Source organism: Dermacentor albipictus, unplaced genomic scaffold, assembly GCF_038994185.2.
Source record: "Dermacentor albipictus isolate Rhodes 1998 colony unplaced genomic scaffold, USDA_Dalb.pri_finalv2 scaffold_20, whole genome shotgun sequence".
NCBI lineage: Eukaryota > Metazoa > Arthropoda > Arachnida > Ixodida > Ixodidae > Dermacentor > Dermacentor albipictus.
Window position 1 is genome coordinate 6,484,933 of NW_027225574.1, and position 13,099 is coordinate 6,498,031.

The following is a 13,099-nucleotide window of genomic DNA, read 5'->3' on the forward strand; positions in this document are numbered from 1 at the left end:
GAACTTGTACGCTCTATGTAAAACGAAAGTGAATTCGGGTTACACAGTGGAGGCACGCAGGGCGCGTAACGGCAAAACTTATTTGCATAGAAACAAAACATGAAGCAGCTGTGTAGTTTGAGTCAGCAGATCAGGACGCGGAGCTGTACCATGCAGTAAAAGTTTCTCTGACGTGTACGTGAACCTCGAAAGTAACCATTCAATGTACTCCCTGCGTTGCATCAATACTCAAGTTTTGCTAGTGAAAGTACTTGGCCAGCATGCTAGCTCGGCCGTTTAAACTTGGTACTTGCGACATCTGCTAGCTTGCTCGTGTATCCGCGTGCGCTTTGCAAGAATAGCCCGCAACCGCGAACTTAGTCTGAATTTTTAAGGAGACTCATGCATGCCTTGAAATGCATTTGTAAGAGACAAATGTGACAAGAGACATAGTGTGGAGAAGCCTACTTCGGCAACTGGCAGTGTTTGTGTGTCTCTAGAATGTGTAACCTAGAACGCTACCCGAGAAATGCTAACCGAATGAATGAACGATTTACGGTGGAGAAGATCACTGTTAGCAGCGCATGCGCGGGGACAAAGAATCAGGTTTTTTTTTTTTTTTTTTGCAGAAGAAGCGCGCTTGCAACGCCAACAGCTCGGTCCACAGCAGCTACAACAGTACATTCGTCGCGCTGCCATGTCGCCACACACTCTGCCAGACGGCACCCCTGATCTCCAATTAATTAATTATTCAAGCATGAAAAACGAATGTACGAGCCAAGGTGACACCTCGTCCTTTTTTATTCTCATACTGGCGCGCTCAACCAATACCGCTCTATCGAGACATCAGGTTGTTTCAGTTTATTATTCTTTAAGTACAATGAATTGGTAATAGACAATACACAGACGAGGGTCCCAAAGTTAAAGACTGCAACGGAACCCTCGGTTAATAATACCAATGTAGAGATGTATTAAAGAGGAGCAAGCTAACTAAAAGAAACATCGGCTATCTTCTGCATTAGCGAGGGTCCTCTGCAAGGAAAAGAAGAAAAAAATACCTATGATATGTCAGCTCTCGCAACTTCTTACCAGCAGTGGTGAAGCCGTCATCATCCTACGCACGATGCCTTCGTTGCATATACATATAGTGCGAGTAAATTGCCCGCGGCGAACTCTTGCGGAAACGCCTGGCATACAGTGACGCCCGTTTGAGCAGGCGATGCCTTTGAGTAGACGACACCAAATTCGGAAGGTTTAATGGCAGAACCTGTACGTTTCAGCGAGGGCTTTGGTAGGGTGAAACACGTACGACGAGTCAATTATGTGCCCAGAAATAATATTGAATTGACCACTTTCGCCGAAATTTGCGTATGCTCAACAGCTCTCCTCACGTCGGTCGCGTCCACCCCTTCTCTTGCGCGGCTGAGTCAGTAGACACCACGCTCTGCTTCATATATCCGAGGCCCTGACGAGCAGTTGGTCATCGCCCCCGTGGTGGCAACTAGGCACGTTTTCCTCGCGCCAGTGAATTTGCACACGAATTCATTATCCAGTCCATTGCCGGCCTCGGGCTCGGGAAGAAGGCCTACGACTTCATCCGATCCTTAGCCAGAGAACTGCCAAGCTCAAGATCGAAGGATACCTCTTGCAAAAGATCACCCTCGGTTCACGCGGCACGCCTCAGGGCTCAGTCATCTCGCCAACATTATTTAACATCGCAATGAACGGGCTTTCTAAGGAGCTCGCGAAGATTCAAGGAATCAACCATACCATCTACGCAGATGACATCGCCATCTGGTGCGTCGGCGGGAGCGACGACCAAGTTGAAGCCGCCATGCAGAGCGCCATCGATGCGACCGAGCGCTTCCTCCACCCCACTGGGCTCAGATATTCTCCATCGAAATCTGAGCTACTTCTCTACAAGAAAAAAGCCAGAGGCGGCGGCCATCATGATTGGAAACCGGCGTCCGAAATTAAGCGAAATACGGCTTATCACTGGTGACGGGTCTCCGGTGCCCAGAGTGAACTCACTCCTAATATTGGGGATAAATACCGAGTCTAACGGTGCCAATGGAACCGCACTCAGAAAGACCACCGCCTTGACGTAGAGTGCTCTCGGCCTCATTCGGAGGATCGCCAACAGGCACCGGGGAATCAAGGAAGACAATCTCATCCGCATTATACATGCTTTTGTTCTCTGCCACCTTTCATACTCGACGGTCATGCACAACTGGCATGTTGCAGAGAGGAACAAGCTTAATTCACTCATCAGCAAGGTCTTTAAGCTTGCCCTCGGCTCACCTGCAAGCACCCACACCGAAAACCTGTTGAAGCTCGGAGTCCACAACACGCTCGAAAAAATTATCGAGGCACAAGAGCACTCGCAGCTGCTCAGGCTATCGGGCACTCCGATGGGCCGCAAGATACTCGACGAGATGGGCCTCAATCCTGTCGACCAGTGCTCCGACGCCGTGCGGATTCCCAGCGACTTCAGGTGTCAACTGCAAATCGCGCCCCTTCCCCGCAATATGCACCTCGCAAACAACGTCGGCAGACGTCGGGCCAGGGGTACAGCTCTACTCGAGCATGTCCGAAATAACCACATTGAGGCAAGCTTCGTGGATGCCGCGGCATATGTCCAACAAGAGGCACTCGCCGTCTCCATCGTCGACACCACTTCAAGGCTCACTTGCTGCGCTACGGTACGCACTTCGAGGCCCGTGGTAGCCGAACAGGTTGCAATCGCGCTGGCTGTGCTCGATGGTCGCAGAGAGGCAATATATAGTGATTCCAAGGTAGCCATTAAGGCCTACCAAACCGGTATGGTCTCCCCTCAGGCAATCCGCATTCTCCGAAGCGCCATAAGTATCTCTCCGCATTCTCTCATTTGGTTTCCCGCTCACTTGGGGTCGATTGAGGGCTCTCTCTCTAACCCTAACGAGGGCGCGCACGAGGCCGCGCGAGGACTCACTGACCGCGCCGCCTCAGCAGTCCACCTGCCCCAACGTTACTAGACTAGCCTAGTCTAGTAACGTTGCCCTGCCCCGCGGGGAACCCTTGCTCACGTTTAATGAAATCACCACACAATACTATCTGTCAAGACGGGTATTCCCCCTCTCGCACCCCGCCTTATGCAGGGCGCGGGCAGTTACCCTTCGACTTTTACAAACACGTGCGTATCCTAACCTCGCGGTCTTCATGCCATATACCCTGAAAGGTATCCCAGTGCGGACTGCCCTGCCTGTGGAGTAAGGGCAACATTGGACCATGTGTTGTGGGAGTGTGAAGCCATCGGCTCCTCCTTCAGCGAGGATAAGTGGGCTGCGCTCTTGGGCAGCCCCGAACTGAACGACCAAACCCTGGCCGTCCAGAGTGCCCGCGATCAGGCCGTCAAGCTCGGCTTGGCGGTCTCTATGTGGGACTAGCCGGGTGGCGCGGGGTTTCCCCTGCGTCTTCTCTGGACCGAAATAAGGTTACTTCACTCACTCACTCACAAGCTGCGCCACGTGCACGCGCAAAAGCACGTGCAAAAGCGAAAAACGTGGTTATAATTATTATTATTAAAATTATTATTATTATTACTGTTATTATTAATATTATACTCCATACGTTGTTGAGTCTCGGGTCACGTAGCGAACCGGTACAGACTGCACTCACAAGCACCCCATGACTAGAGGCGTGAAAACAGTGAAACGCCACTGAGAGTCCCTTCACGCACATGACTGCAACCCAGATTCGCTAAAACGCCGCGAAGGTTTCACCGCTGAACTAGGCAAGAAATGACCAGTGGTACCTGCGGCTGGAAAGCACCGCAACTTTGCCACCGCGCTGGAAGGGACGTCAACCCCCCCCCCCCCCCCCACACACACACACCTTACATACGACGTACGCTGAACCTGCGAAGAACGCACTACCAGCGAGAGCATAGCTTTACCAACTAGTGGCTTCCGGAAAGTTCTTTTTTTATTTATTTACTGACCGCTGACTCGCGGTGTGGCGCCACGTTTGGCGCCCCCTGTGCAGAGTTTGCGCAAGCCCGCGCGCTGCCTCGTAGATATCAACGCCCCGCCATCTCTGAAGCCATTGTTCAGCAGGTAGGGTGTTCCTCGAGAAGAGTTACACAAAATTACGACAGTTCTCATTTCCAAGAGACACACCTCTGGCACTTCTGCGGTTTGTGCCACACGAACTCAGTAGAGCTGTGCTCCGACAGGCACGTAAAGTTCATTAAGCAAAGAGAGAGAGAGAGAGGAAATATATGTAAAGCATTAACAGAAAGGCGGTATACTCTGAACTGGTGCAGAAGGACCAGGAAGAAAATGAGTGACAAACCTACTAGGATTATGTAATGACGGCTGGGGTGTAATGCGCGGAGCCAGACCCAAAATAAATTCATCAGACAGTGGTCCGCTAGCGACTGTGCGATCGAACAGACCAGATACTACCGTCTGCACGCGGACGTGGGACAAAAGCAAGACAGCCGTGCAAGTGTTTCTGGCATGATGTAGAATTCATAACCTGGACCAGTGTCATGCAACCTATGAGGCGTCTATAGCTCCTCGCGAACGCGACACCTTACTCACTAAGCAGAGCACGCCCAGGTGTTTGTAGGACAGGAAGAGCGAACAAAATCATCCCGACCGAGGAATCTGTGTCTCACTGGGCAGTGCCGTAACATTAGCACATGCTAGAAAATAAATAAATAAATGAAGAAAATAAAAACATAAATAAAATTAACGTATAAAGTCAAGGTGAAGGTTTGCAATGTGAAGCTCAAGGTTGGGACATGTAAGCTCTGAACAGGAATCCCTTCACACGGACACGTACCCAGGGATTTTTGTTCTCTTCTTTTTTTTTGGGGGGGGGGGGATGGCGGGGGAATGCTTAACCTTAGGTAACTTTTCTATGCGAATGAGGGGGGGGGGGTACTGGCACTAGTACTAATTTGAACAATGCCCACTATTCGCCATAAAGACGCGTAAACCCGCAGAAGAAAAATGAAATAAGGTGTATCTCACAGGTACGCCTCTGAGATACACTACTCCTTTACTTCGCGAACAAGGAACATCAAATGGACTCGCGCAGGAAGAAAGAACAAGTAAACAAGCGAAAGTCTACAATAAAGATTTCTTGTAGCGTTTTTTAAATTGGCTCTGGAAGAATTATTGAGAAATATATATTTGCGGAACAATCACTGTTCTTTTGGATCCCTCGTTTATGGCTTAATGTTTAATTGGGCGACGTTGACGTTTTGAAATATTCGAAAAGTATTGGAATTATATTCGCATTTACGAACAACGACTGAACACAAGCTGAATGAGCTCAACGACGAACAGAAGCTCGGACACCGAATCGAATAGCCCACTATATTGATTCGATATTGGAAAGTTTCCAATATATACACCCATAGTAAAAACGTACTAAATCTAGCTGACATAGAACGTGTAGTCGCTGAACCGCAAGGCGAGGGAAAAAAAGTATTACAGATCACTGGAACGCCATAAAAGAACGCGCAATTGCAAATTATTCCAATGAGGCATACGTTAAGCCCGTTTAATTTTATAACCCTCGATAATTGCGTTTGACGCCAATGTCGGGGTTCCCAAGCACGTTGCGTTGCACTTACATATTTGATATCGACCACACCGTCGCACGCCGGCATTTACCACTGCACAAAAAAAAAAAAGAAGTTGCGGAACGCGATCTTTCCAATTATTAAAAAGAGTGAGGGGGAGGGGACGTCGCATCATGCAAGGATATACAGCTAGGGGATTGCGAGCCAAGAGCCACGTGTATCGTATCCTCGAACTTTATGCTAATTCGTATAACCGGTATCGGCTGGCTGCAGCACTTGCGCATACGATATGGAGTCGTTCAACTTCACATAACTCACGGTGTGAAACATGAACTGAAATGGTTGCCGAGAGTTGATGGCAACAACCGCTTTCGAATACTGAAGTATAAAACCCCATGCAAGCTATCTTGAGCGCGACAGTGACGGGATGGAGATGGCTGTCGCGTTCACTCGTCGCCTGCAAGTCGAACCACACGCGAGCGACGACCTTAAGCGAAGTCTTTCCGGCGTTGCCACTACGAGAGCAGGAAATACGCGCAGAAACTGGCACGACGCGTGCTTTATTAGTTTAAGTTGACGTGTTTAGCAGTAAAGAGCGGCATGGCGTATCTCCGGAGGTCTTGCAATAGGTTCTTATCCTTGCACGCATCCAAAGTGGGCCGTTTGCCCGTTCCGTGCGAGAACCGATAGTACCTGCCTGATGTAAATCCAGTTCGCTCACAGCACTTCCGGGCGACGAGCGACGAATTCGAGATTTCCAGAACCGAGCGATACAAGAACAAGCGATACTGTGCGCGCGACCGTCGTTCGTCGCCGTCGCGCACTAAATAGCTCTCACGTGGTTTGGGCTTTAACTACGAAATCACGTCGTCCGGTATAACTTCCATGCCTTCGTGTGCTACCGCACACAGGCGCGGAAAGCGCCCATGCAGCAAAATTGCGCCACGGTATGCGCAGATGCACGCGTCTGCACGGACTACGAGGAGCCAAGCGGGACGATGTCGCTCGCTGGCGCGCACGCAGGCGCACTTTCGAGAAAAATACGGCTACCACACGAAATATGTAATACATTTGGAACGTCTACTATGCTACAGATATATAAGGCACAGCGGGATTCGACACGGAAATAAAGAAAGATCTCCATAATCACTAGCCACAACAGTGGACGTATCTTGCAGCACCGTGCTCACAGCTGGCAGGTATTCCGCGTAGCGCCGTAGGCGAGCACACGACAGACGAGCTTGGTTGGACGTGGTCGAACGGCTTAAGCGCTAGCTCACAGATGTATTTTAAGCTGTCGTGTTGGTCTCACGCTACTGCTGGAGCGCGTAGACACGGCACTTGAGAATCTACGCTACGTAAACAACTAAAATTACGTTGTTGTCTAGAAATCATCGACGCAAGCATGCATTCACAAGTTCACAACTGCGCCACACTAGCACATGATGCTAGGCTAGCCACAATGGCACAAACTATTATTTATTACCACCTTTGCTAAAGCAAATATTCAATAACTTCCAAGATAGGGAACTATTTTTATCTACACAAATGAACAGAAATATAACAAATTAAACGTATAATTACGGCAACTGATACATAAAAATTAGGCAACAATGTACAAAACACGTCCACAACAGTCAGCAAACAATGATAATTGTAAACTAATTTGCTACAATAAAGCTGAAGTAATTATACACAATGTGTAATAAACATTCAAAAGGTATTAAATGCCAAAATACTTTGTCTATTATTTATTGTCGCTAAAAGTCTGGCAACGTCAAAACATTCATTAAAGTATGGCCACTGCGCGCTACCTCTAGCTTGTCATACACTTGCGTGCAGCTTCTATCAAAACCAAATTTAAAGATTATGTACTTAAAAACCAAGAAAATAAATAATTTGTAATAGTGATGCGCCTTTATTGAGAAAATGGAAAAAGTTTTGAATTGCAAAGTTTAAGCCACACTGTATGTAGTCATAAAAATCAGGCAACATAAACGCATATAAATTGGCATGTTACGGCAAGAAAAATGTTTTTAAGGTACGTTGGCTTACATGGTACTACATAAAATAAAAGAGCTAGTTCAATTCTCGCTCAAAAATAAATAAGGACCAGACCAGCAACGATTGTCTCATATTCCTTCGAGATCCGCGCCTAGCGCCTCCGATCTCAATACATCGGTGGGGTTCATTTTTTCTTTTTAGCAGTTAGGAACTGGTGCAGAAAGCACATTTGGGAAAAGAACGGGATAATCTGTCTATCTACGGGAAAATTAACGGGGAAAAGGAAACACAAAGACGAAGAAAGTCCAACGAGGGCGAGTATATTTCGTAAGAGAATGACGAGAGAATGCGTACCCTGTCTATACGATCTCACCTTGCACAAGTTTTCTCACTTTTCTGTGTCTGTGCTTGTCTTGTGCGTGTGTATGCGTGGGTGTTTGTGCGTGCGCGTGTGCATGCGTGTGCGGGTCTGTGTGTACCTGGCTGATTCCGCGAGAGATCAACACGGGTAAAAAAATTCATATCTTAGATTCCATTGAATATTTATGATTTTATGCGCATTTCACTCGGCAGCACGAAAGAGAACGTAGCTTTCTTTTTGCCAAATGAATATTCTAGGAGAATAAAAATAGCGAAATTCTTCAGTCTGGAGGCACCCATTTCATGCACAATGCATTGTCGCAAATTCACAACAATGTGAAATACAATATGTTACAGGTACAAAGAACATGTTTTTGTCTGTAAAACGTAGAAGTAAAGAAGGGACCAGCTAGGATGGTCTGAGGCTTCCGTGCAAAACGTAAGTGATTTAGAATACCTGCTTATTTGCTACAGTTTTCAAAAGTTGCTATGTTTACGACTTTTTATCAACTAAACCAATTGATGTAGCATATTGAAATTCGGTGGACTGTGAGACCTTAACCTATTCAACAATTCTGTTACATATTGTTGTTGTATCATAAATTACCATTTCTACAATTCGCCTCAAATGTGAAGTTTTTACGAAAATGAACGTTATTTAAAAATAAAAATAAAAAAAACACCATCGTAAATTTTTCGCGAGATCTCACAAACAGCTGTTCACAGGCACTTGAAAAAGAATATTAAGAAACTAGTTGCATTATTTTGTTTGTAATGACAATACAGGTGATAGAAATGAGAACTTCGCCAGAATGCAGCAAGGGGCTAAGGAAAAGGGACATTGGGGTAAAAAGAACGTGCGTAATCATGGTCAAGTTTAGAAAATTCAAAGGCGTACGCCATTGAATTTCTTAAACTTGACCATGATTACGGGATGGCCACTCAGCCATTCCGTAGGGAGACCGTCATCTCTGCCCTCTACTCAATGCAGGAAAGTAGACCACAGATAGGACGTTAATTGTGTGATGTCCTCAGCAGCGCAACCTGTATTTGTTGCGTAGTGACGCGCGACCGCGATCGCACACTGATTTTACGTGCGAAATAGTGAACCGTATAGGTACATTCGGGCGCCAAACCATGACTCCACATAGAGTTGATGTTGCACTCACGTGGTCAAGTTATGCTCATTGCAGTTACACTTATCATGGGGCTGACATTTTTTCATCCTTTCCTAATACGCGGCCAGAAAATATCCTGCCTGGGGCCGGCGGTCGCATTTTATCAGCAGGGCCCCGATCACTGTCAGCGTCAAGCGATGGTTTCGCGTATATCTTCAGGCTCATCGGCAGTACCGTAGCTAGGTCGTATGAAACTCGGGGCCCATGGCCTTCTGTCACCCCCCCCCCCCCCCTCCCTCCTTTGGTGTTGTAAGCAAGGCGTGGATATTCCAAATTTCCGGTGAGGGAGTGGCGGTGATGTTTCAGCACCAGCACAGCCACCTTGGATACCGTGCATGACCCCTGCGACGCATAGTCCATCGAGCTATCCATCACGCGGAAATTTTGCGTGTATTCGCGTTCTTCATTCACGCTCGGCAAAACACTTTTGCGTCACACGTATTGAGCAACAGAAAGCTAGATTTGCAGTGTATCATGTTGCTCTCCAATTTTTTCACTCACACCTTTAATCTAACTAGAACATCTAAAAAGTTGATTAATTAACAAGACGAACTATCTAATTAAGCGGGATAAAAAATAATTTGGGTATCTCCAAGCGACGGCAAACAACACTACCTTGATTCTGTCCACCTACGTGGCATTCGCATATTTTTAATCTCTTGTTAAAGTTAGCTGGGACACCCTGTATATACCGACGACACACAAACCATGATCGGCGATGAGCGCACCCCACGAGCACATGAACCGTTCCGCAAAGGCGAGTATAGTTAAGCGACCCCATGCCAATTAAATTCGTTTGCCCGCACATTCGTGCAAATTATTACGTGCGATGTTAAAGCTGCAACTGACAATTCAGCGTCGCTACACATCTGGTACATCGGGTACACGAGCTCGGGCTGCTGGTTACTGGAGCATTCTTTGCCATTTTATCATCTACGCCCAGTCAAGCTGGCGGAAATAGGGACGTCGTGAGACATACGCGAACCCCCCCCCCCCCCCCCCCTCCAGCTGGCACCTGGCACCCGAAGCCTTGCTGCTGGATGCAGTCAGGCCTAGAAGACTGTTTGGAGCGCTGGGTGTGCGCCCCAACAGACAATTTCGGCACTGGGTAAATGCTCCTTCTGGGCGAATCTCCCAGAACGGATGTGACACAACGTGTACGGTGCCTTAAATGTACCTGGACATAAACCTCTAATAACCATTATTTTCTCGACGAGCATCATATATCGCCTGCGTGCGCTCGCGACGCGGACAGTTACAGGCGGCGAGGCCGTCCGTTGTTTCCGTCAATGATTGCTGCTGCTACCTCGCAAAGTAAAACAAGCTCCGTGTCATCTAGGTTTGCGTTAGGTTTGCGTGCTTTGTTTCTTTTTCTTTCTCGCTTGATTTATTTATTCTCACTGTGTTCTTGAAGGCTCAATTCTCCTTCGTTCGGGCGGGGAAAGTTGTTCACTAGCGGAGAACATCCAGAGCAATGCTACCCGTTTTCGAATTTCGCGCCCGAATTGCAGTGCAGGTACGCTTTAGTACGACTTCACGAATTTCAAAGTAGTTAGGGATGTTTGGGAATCTTTATTTCTCTGCGATGCAGTATAATGTTGTTCATCGGTAAACCATTAATTGAACTCGAATATCAGACACTGTCAAAATCCTATCACGTCACGAAGAACTAGCGCGGGCACTTCAAACCTCTGTTTTGTTCTGTGCCTGTGGCGTTCCGATATTCCGGAAGAGTAATATACAGAGAGGTATAGAAAATATCCTGTCCTTGTTTTTCTTTTGTGCGCGCACAATTGTAGATGCACGCATCACGGTACTGTAGAGTGCCCAGTACAGTGAGTTAAATTTGGAAAGTGGGGAAAGAGGCTGATGTTCACACGAGACCATTGGTATATATGACCAGCTATTGGCAGAAAAATGTCGCAGCTTTGCCCGAACGGCTTAGCATTGATAGCTATAGCAAGGTATTAGATAACTACACAAAGTGAGGTGCGTAGTTTTTTCTGCCGTATGAATTGCAGCGAACGTGCGCTTAATAATTAAATGAACAAGCATGATGTCCCGCAGGCAAACATGAAAAGATCTTACTCGATGAGCACGAACACTCACTGTCATATCGCTGGCGCGATGGAGAGCGCCGGCAGCTGGGAGCGAATGCTTCTAGCTGCCTCGCGCGTCAGCGCGTCTCCGAAACATGAGATTACGCGATGTTTAACACTTGGCGCCTGGCAACACAGTGAGCAGGAAGCCGCCGCCTGGGCTCGCCCTTAACCTTGCTATAGCCTTGGACCCGTTAGAGATGCCTCCAAGATACCGCGCGTGGGCTAGCGTGGGCCGTGTGTGCGCTCAGGCGCGTGGACAGGCACGCGCAGCAACGACCAGGTTATAGGAAGAGACGCACGCCCTCCTCCCTTAGAGCACGTTTCATCACGTGACCTCCAACATTGGGCGTGCGGAAATACTATGCGCATCGAGCCGCCTCACCCTCGTGTAATTTCCTTCTCACCAACGTCAGACAGAGCACGATAGGAGTTAATCGCACTTGGACTTTATATACGAAACATAATGGCGAGGGCGATGACGACGGTGAAAATGCGCTTGGAGTGTCTATTTCAATTATATTGCAATAATTCGTAGTGCCGCCTGCGCGAGTATATAACTCGTTTGCTGCATCTTGGTATCTTACGCCACCCATATAGTAACTCACAAGTCAATGATGCAGGAGCGGCTCCTCCGGCAAAAGCGCGCGCTGCGCCGCTTAGGCGTCCATCCGCAAAGCTAGAATATAGTTACTTTGATGATCCGGAGTCCTGCGCTGTTGTGCCTCCCTCCGTGTTTCTCTGGGGCTCTTTTTTAAAGAAAGGAGAGAAAGAAGAAAAAGAAACAAACGAATTCAGGGGAGCTGTAAAATATAACTGACTCCTGCCAGTTTAAGTGGCGGTGCTGCCGGTAGTTGATCAGGATGTGTGTAGGATAGGAAGGGCGGCCTCAGGCGCAGTGATATCGGTCGTGTCGAGCTCTTCATCAGACGACACAGTCGCATTTTGCTTTATCCTTGCCAGCGAAAGGTCTGGTCATATGTTCGCAGAAATGAACCATGTTTACTAATGGCTGGGTGACTTTACGGCATAAAGAACGATAACAGCAGCGAACAACGGTATGTAAGGAATAACCTTCGGTACGGTCAGCTTGAGCCTTATAAATAAAACGCAAATGCATGCATGCATGCATGAATGAATGAATGAATGAATGAATGAATGAATGAATGAATGAATGAATGAAGCTGCGCCTTTCTCTCCTTGCCCTAGATAGCGGCAGGATTCGCAGCCATATTAAGCAAATAGAGATAGGCGCCTTCGATTGGAGACGTGCGTTTCTTCGCTGCGATGGCAGAGAAACCGAGCAAACAACACCGGGCAACAGCTTGTGAATCCTCACCTGCGGCTAATACCTGACGGGCGTGACTTGGGAACGAAATTCAGTCGTTTAAAGTCTTCAAACAGTTCGTGTTGTGGTTCTTGCGTAAGCTCGCTGCACGATAGGTGATGCTCCACAACTGCTTCCGCAAGTGATGTTACTTTCGTACTATTTCCTTTTATTCTGATTTTAGCATGATAAGTACGATACACAAGGTAGCTTAAGTGATTTCGAGCTATATGCATCTAACGTATGTACTGAATGCTGCAGTCCAGAGCTGTGTGCCCAGCGTATGCTCCGTACAGATGTTGGAGTGTGTGCGGTTTACGCGTTATAACAGGTAATACAGGAAACATGCGTTGCGCGCGTTTTAATGCATGGCACTTTCCCTCGTATGTAGTGACAGGTGGCATGCAATAGTGTACGTTGTCTGCTCGATATCTGATGTGCTTTTATGCTCAGCAGTCCATTGCTGGTTTCTGAAGTTCCAGGTAAACCATTTAATGGTTGCCTACAGGAAATTTCATGTTTTTATTCGGTACTACTACTACTACTACTACTACTACTAGTAGTAGTAGTAGTAATA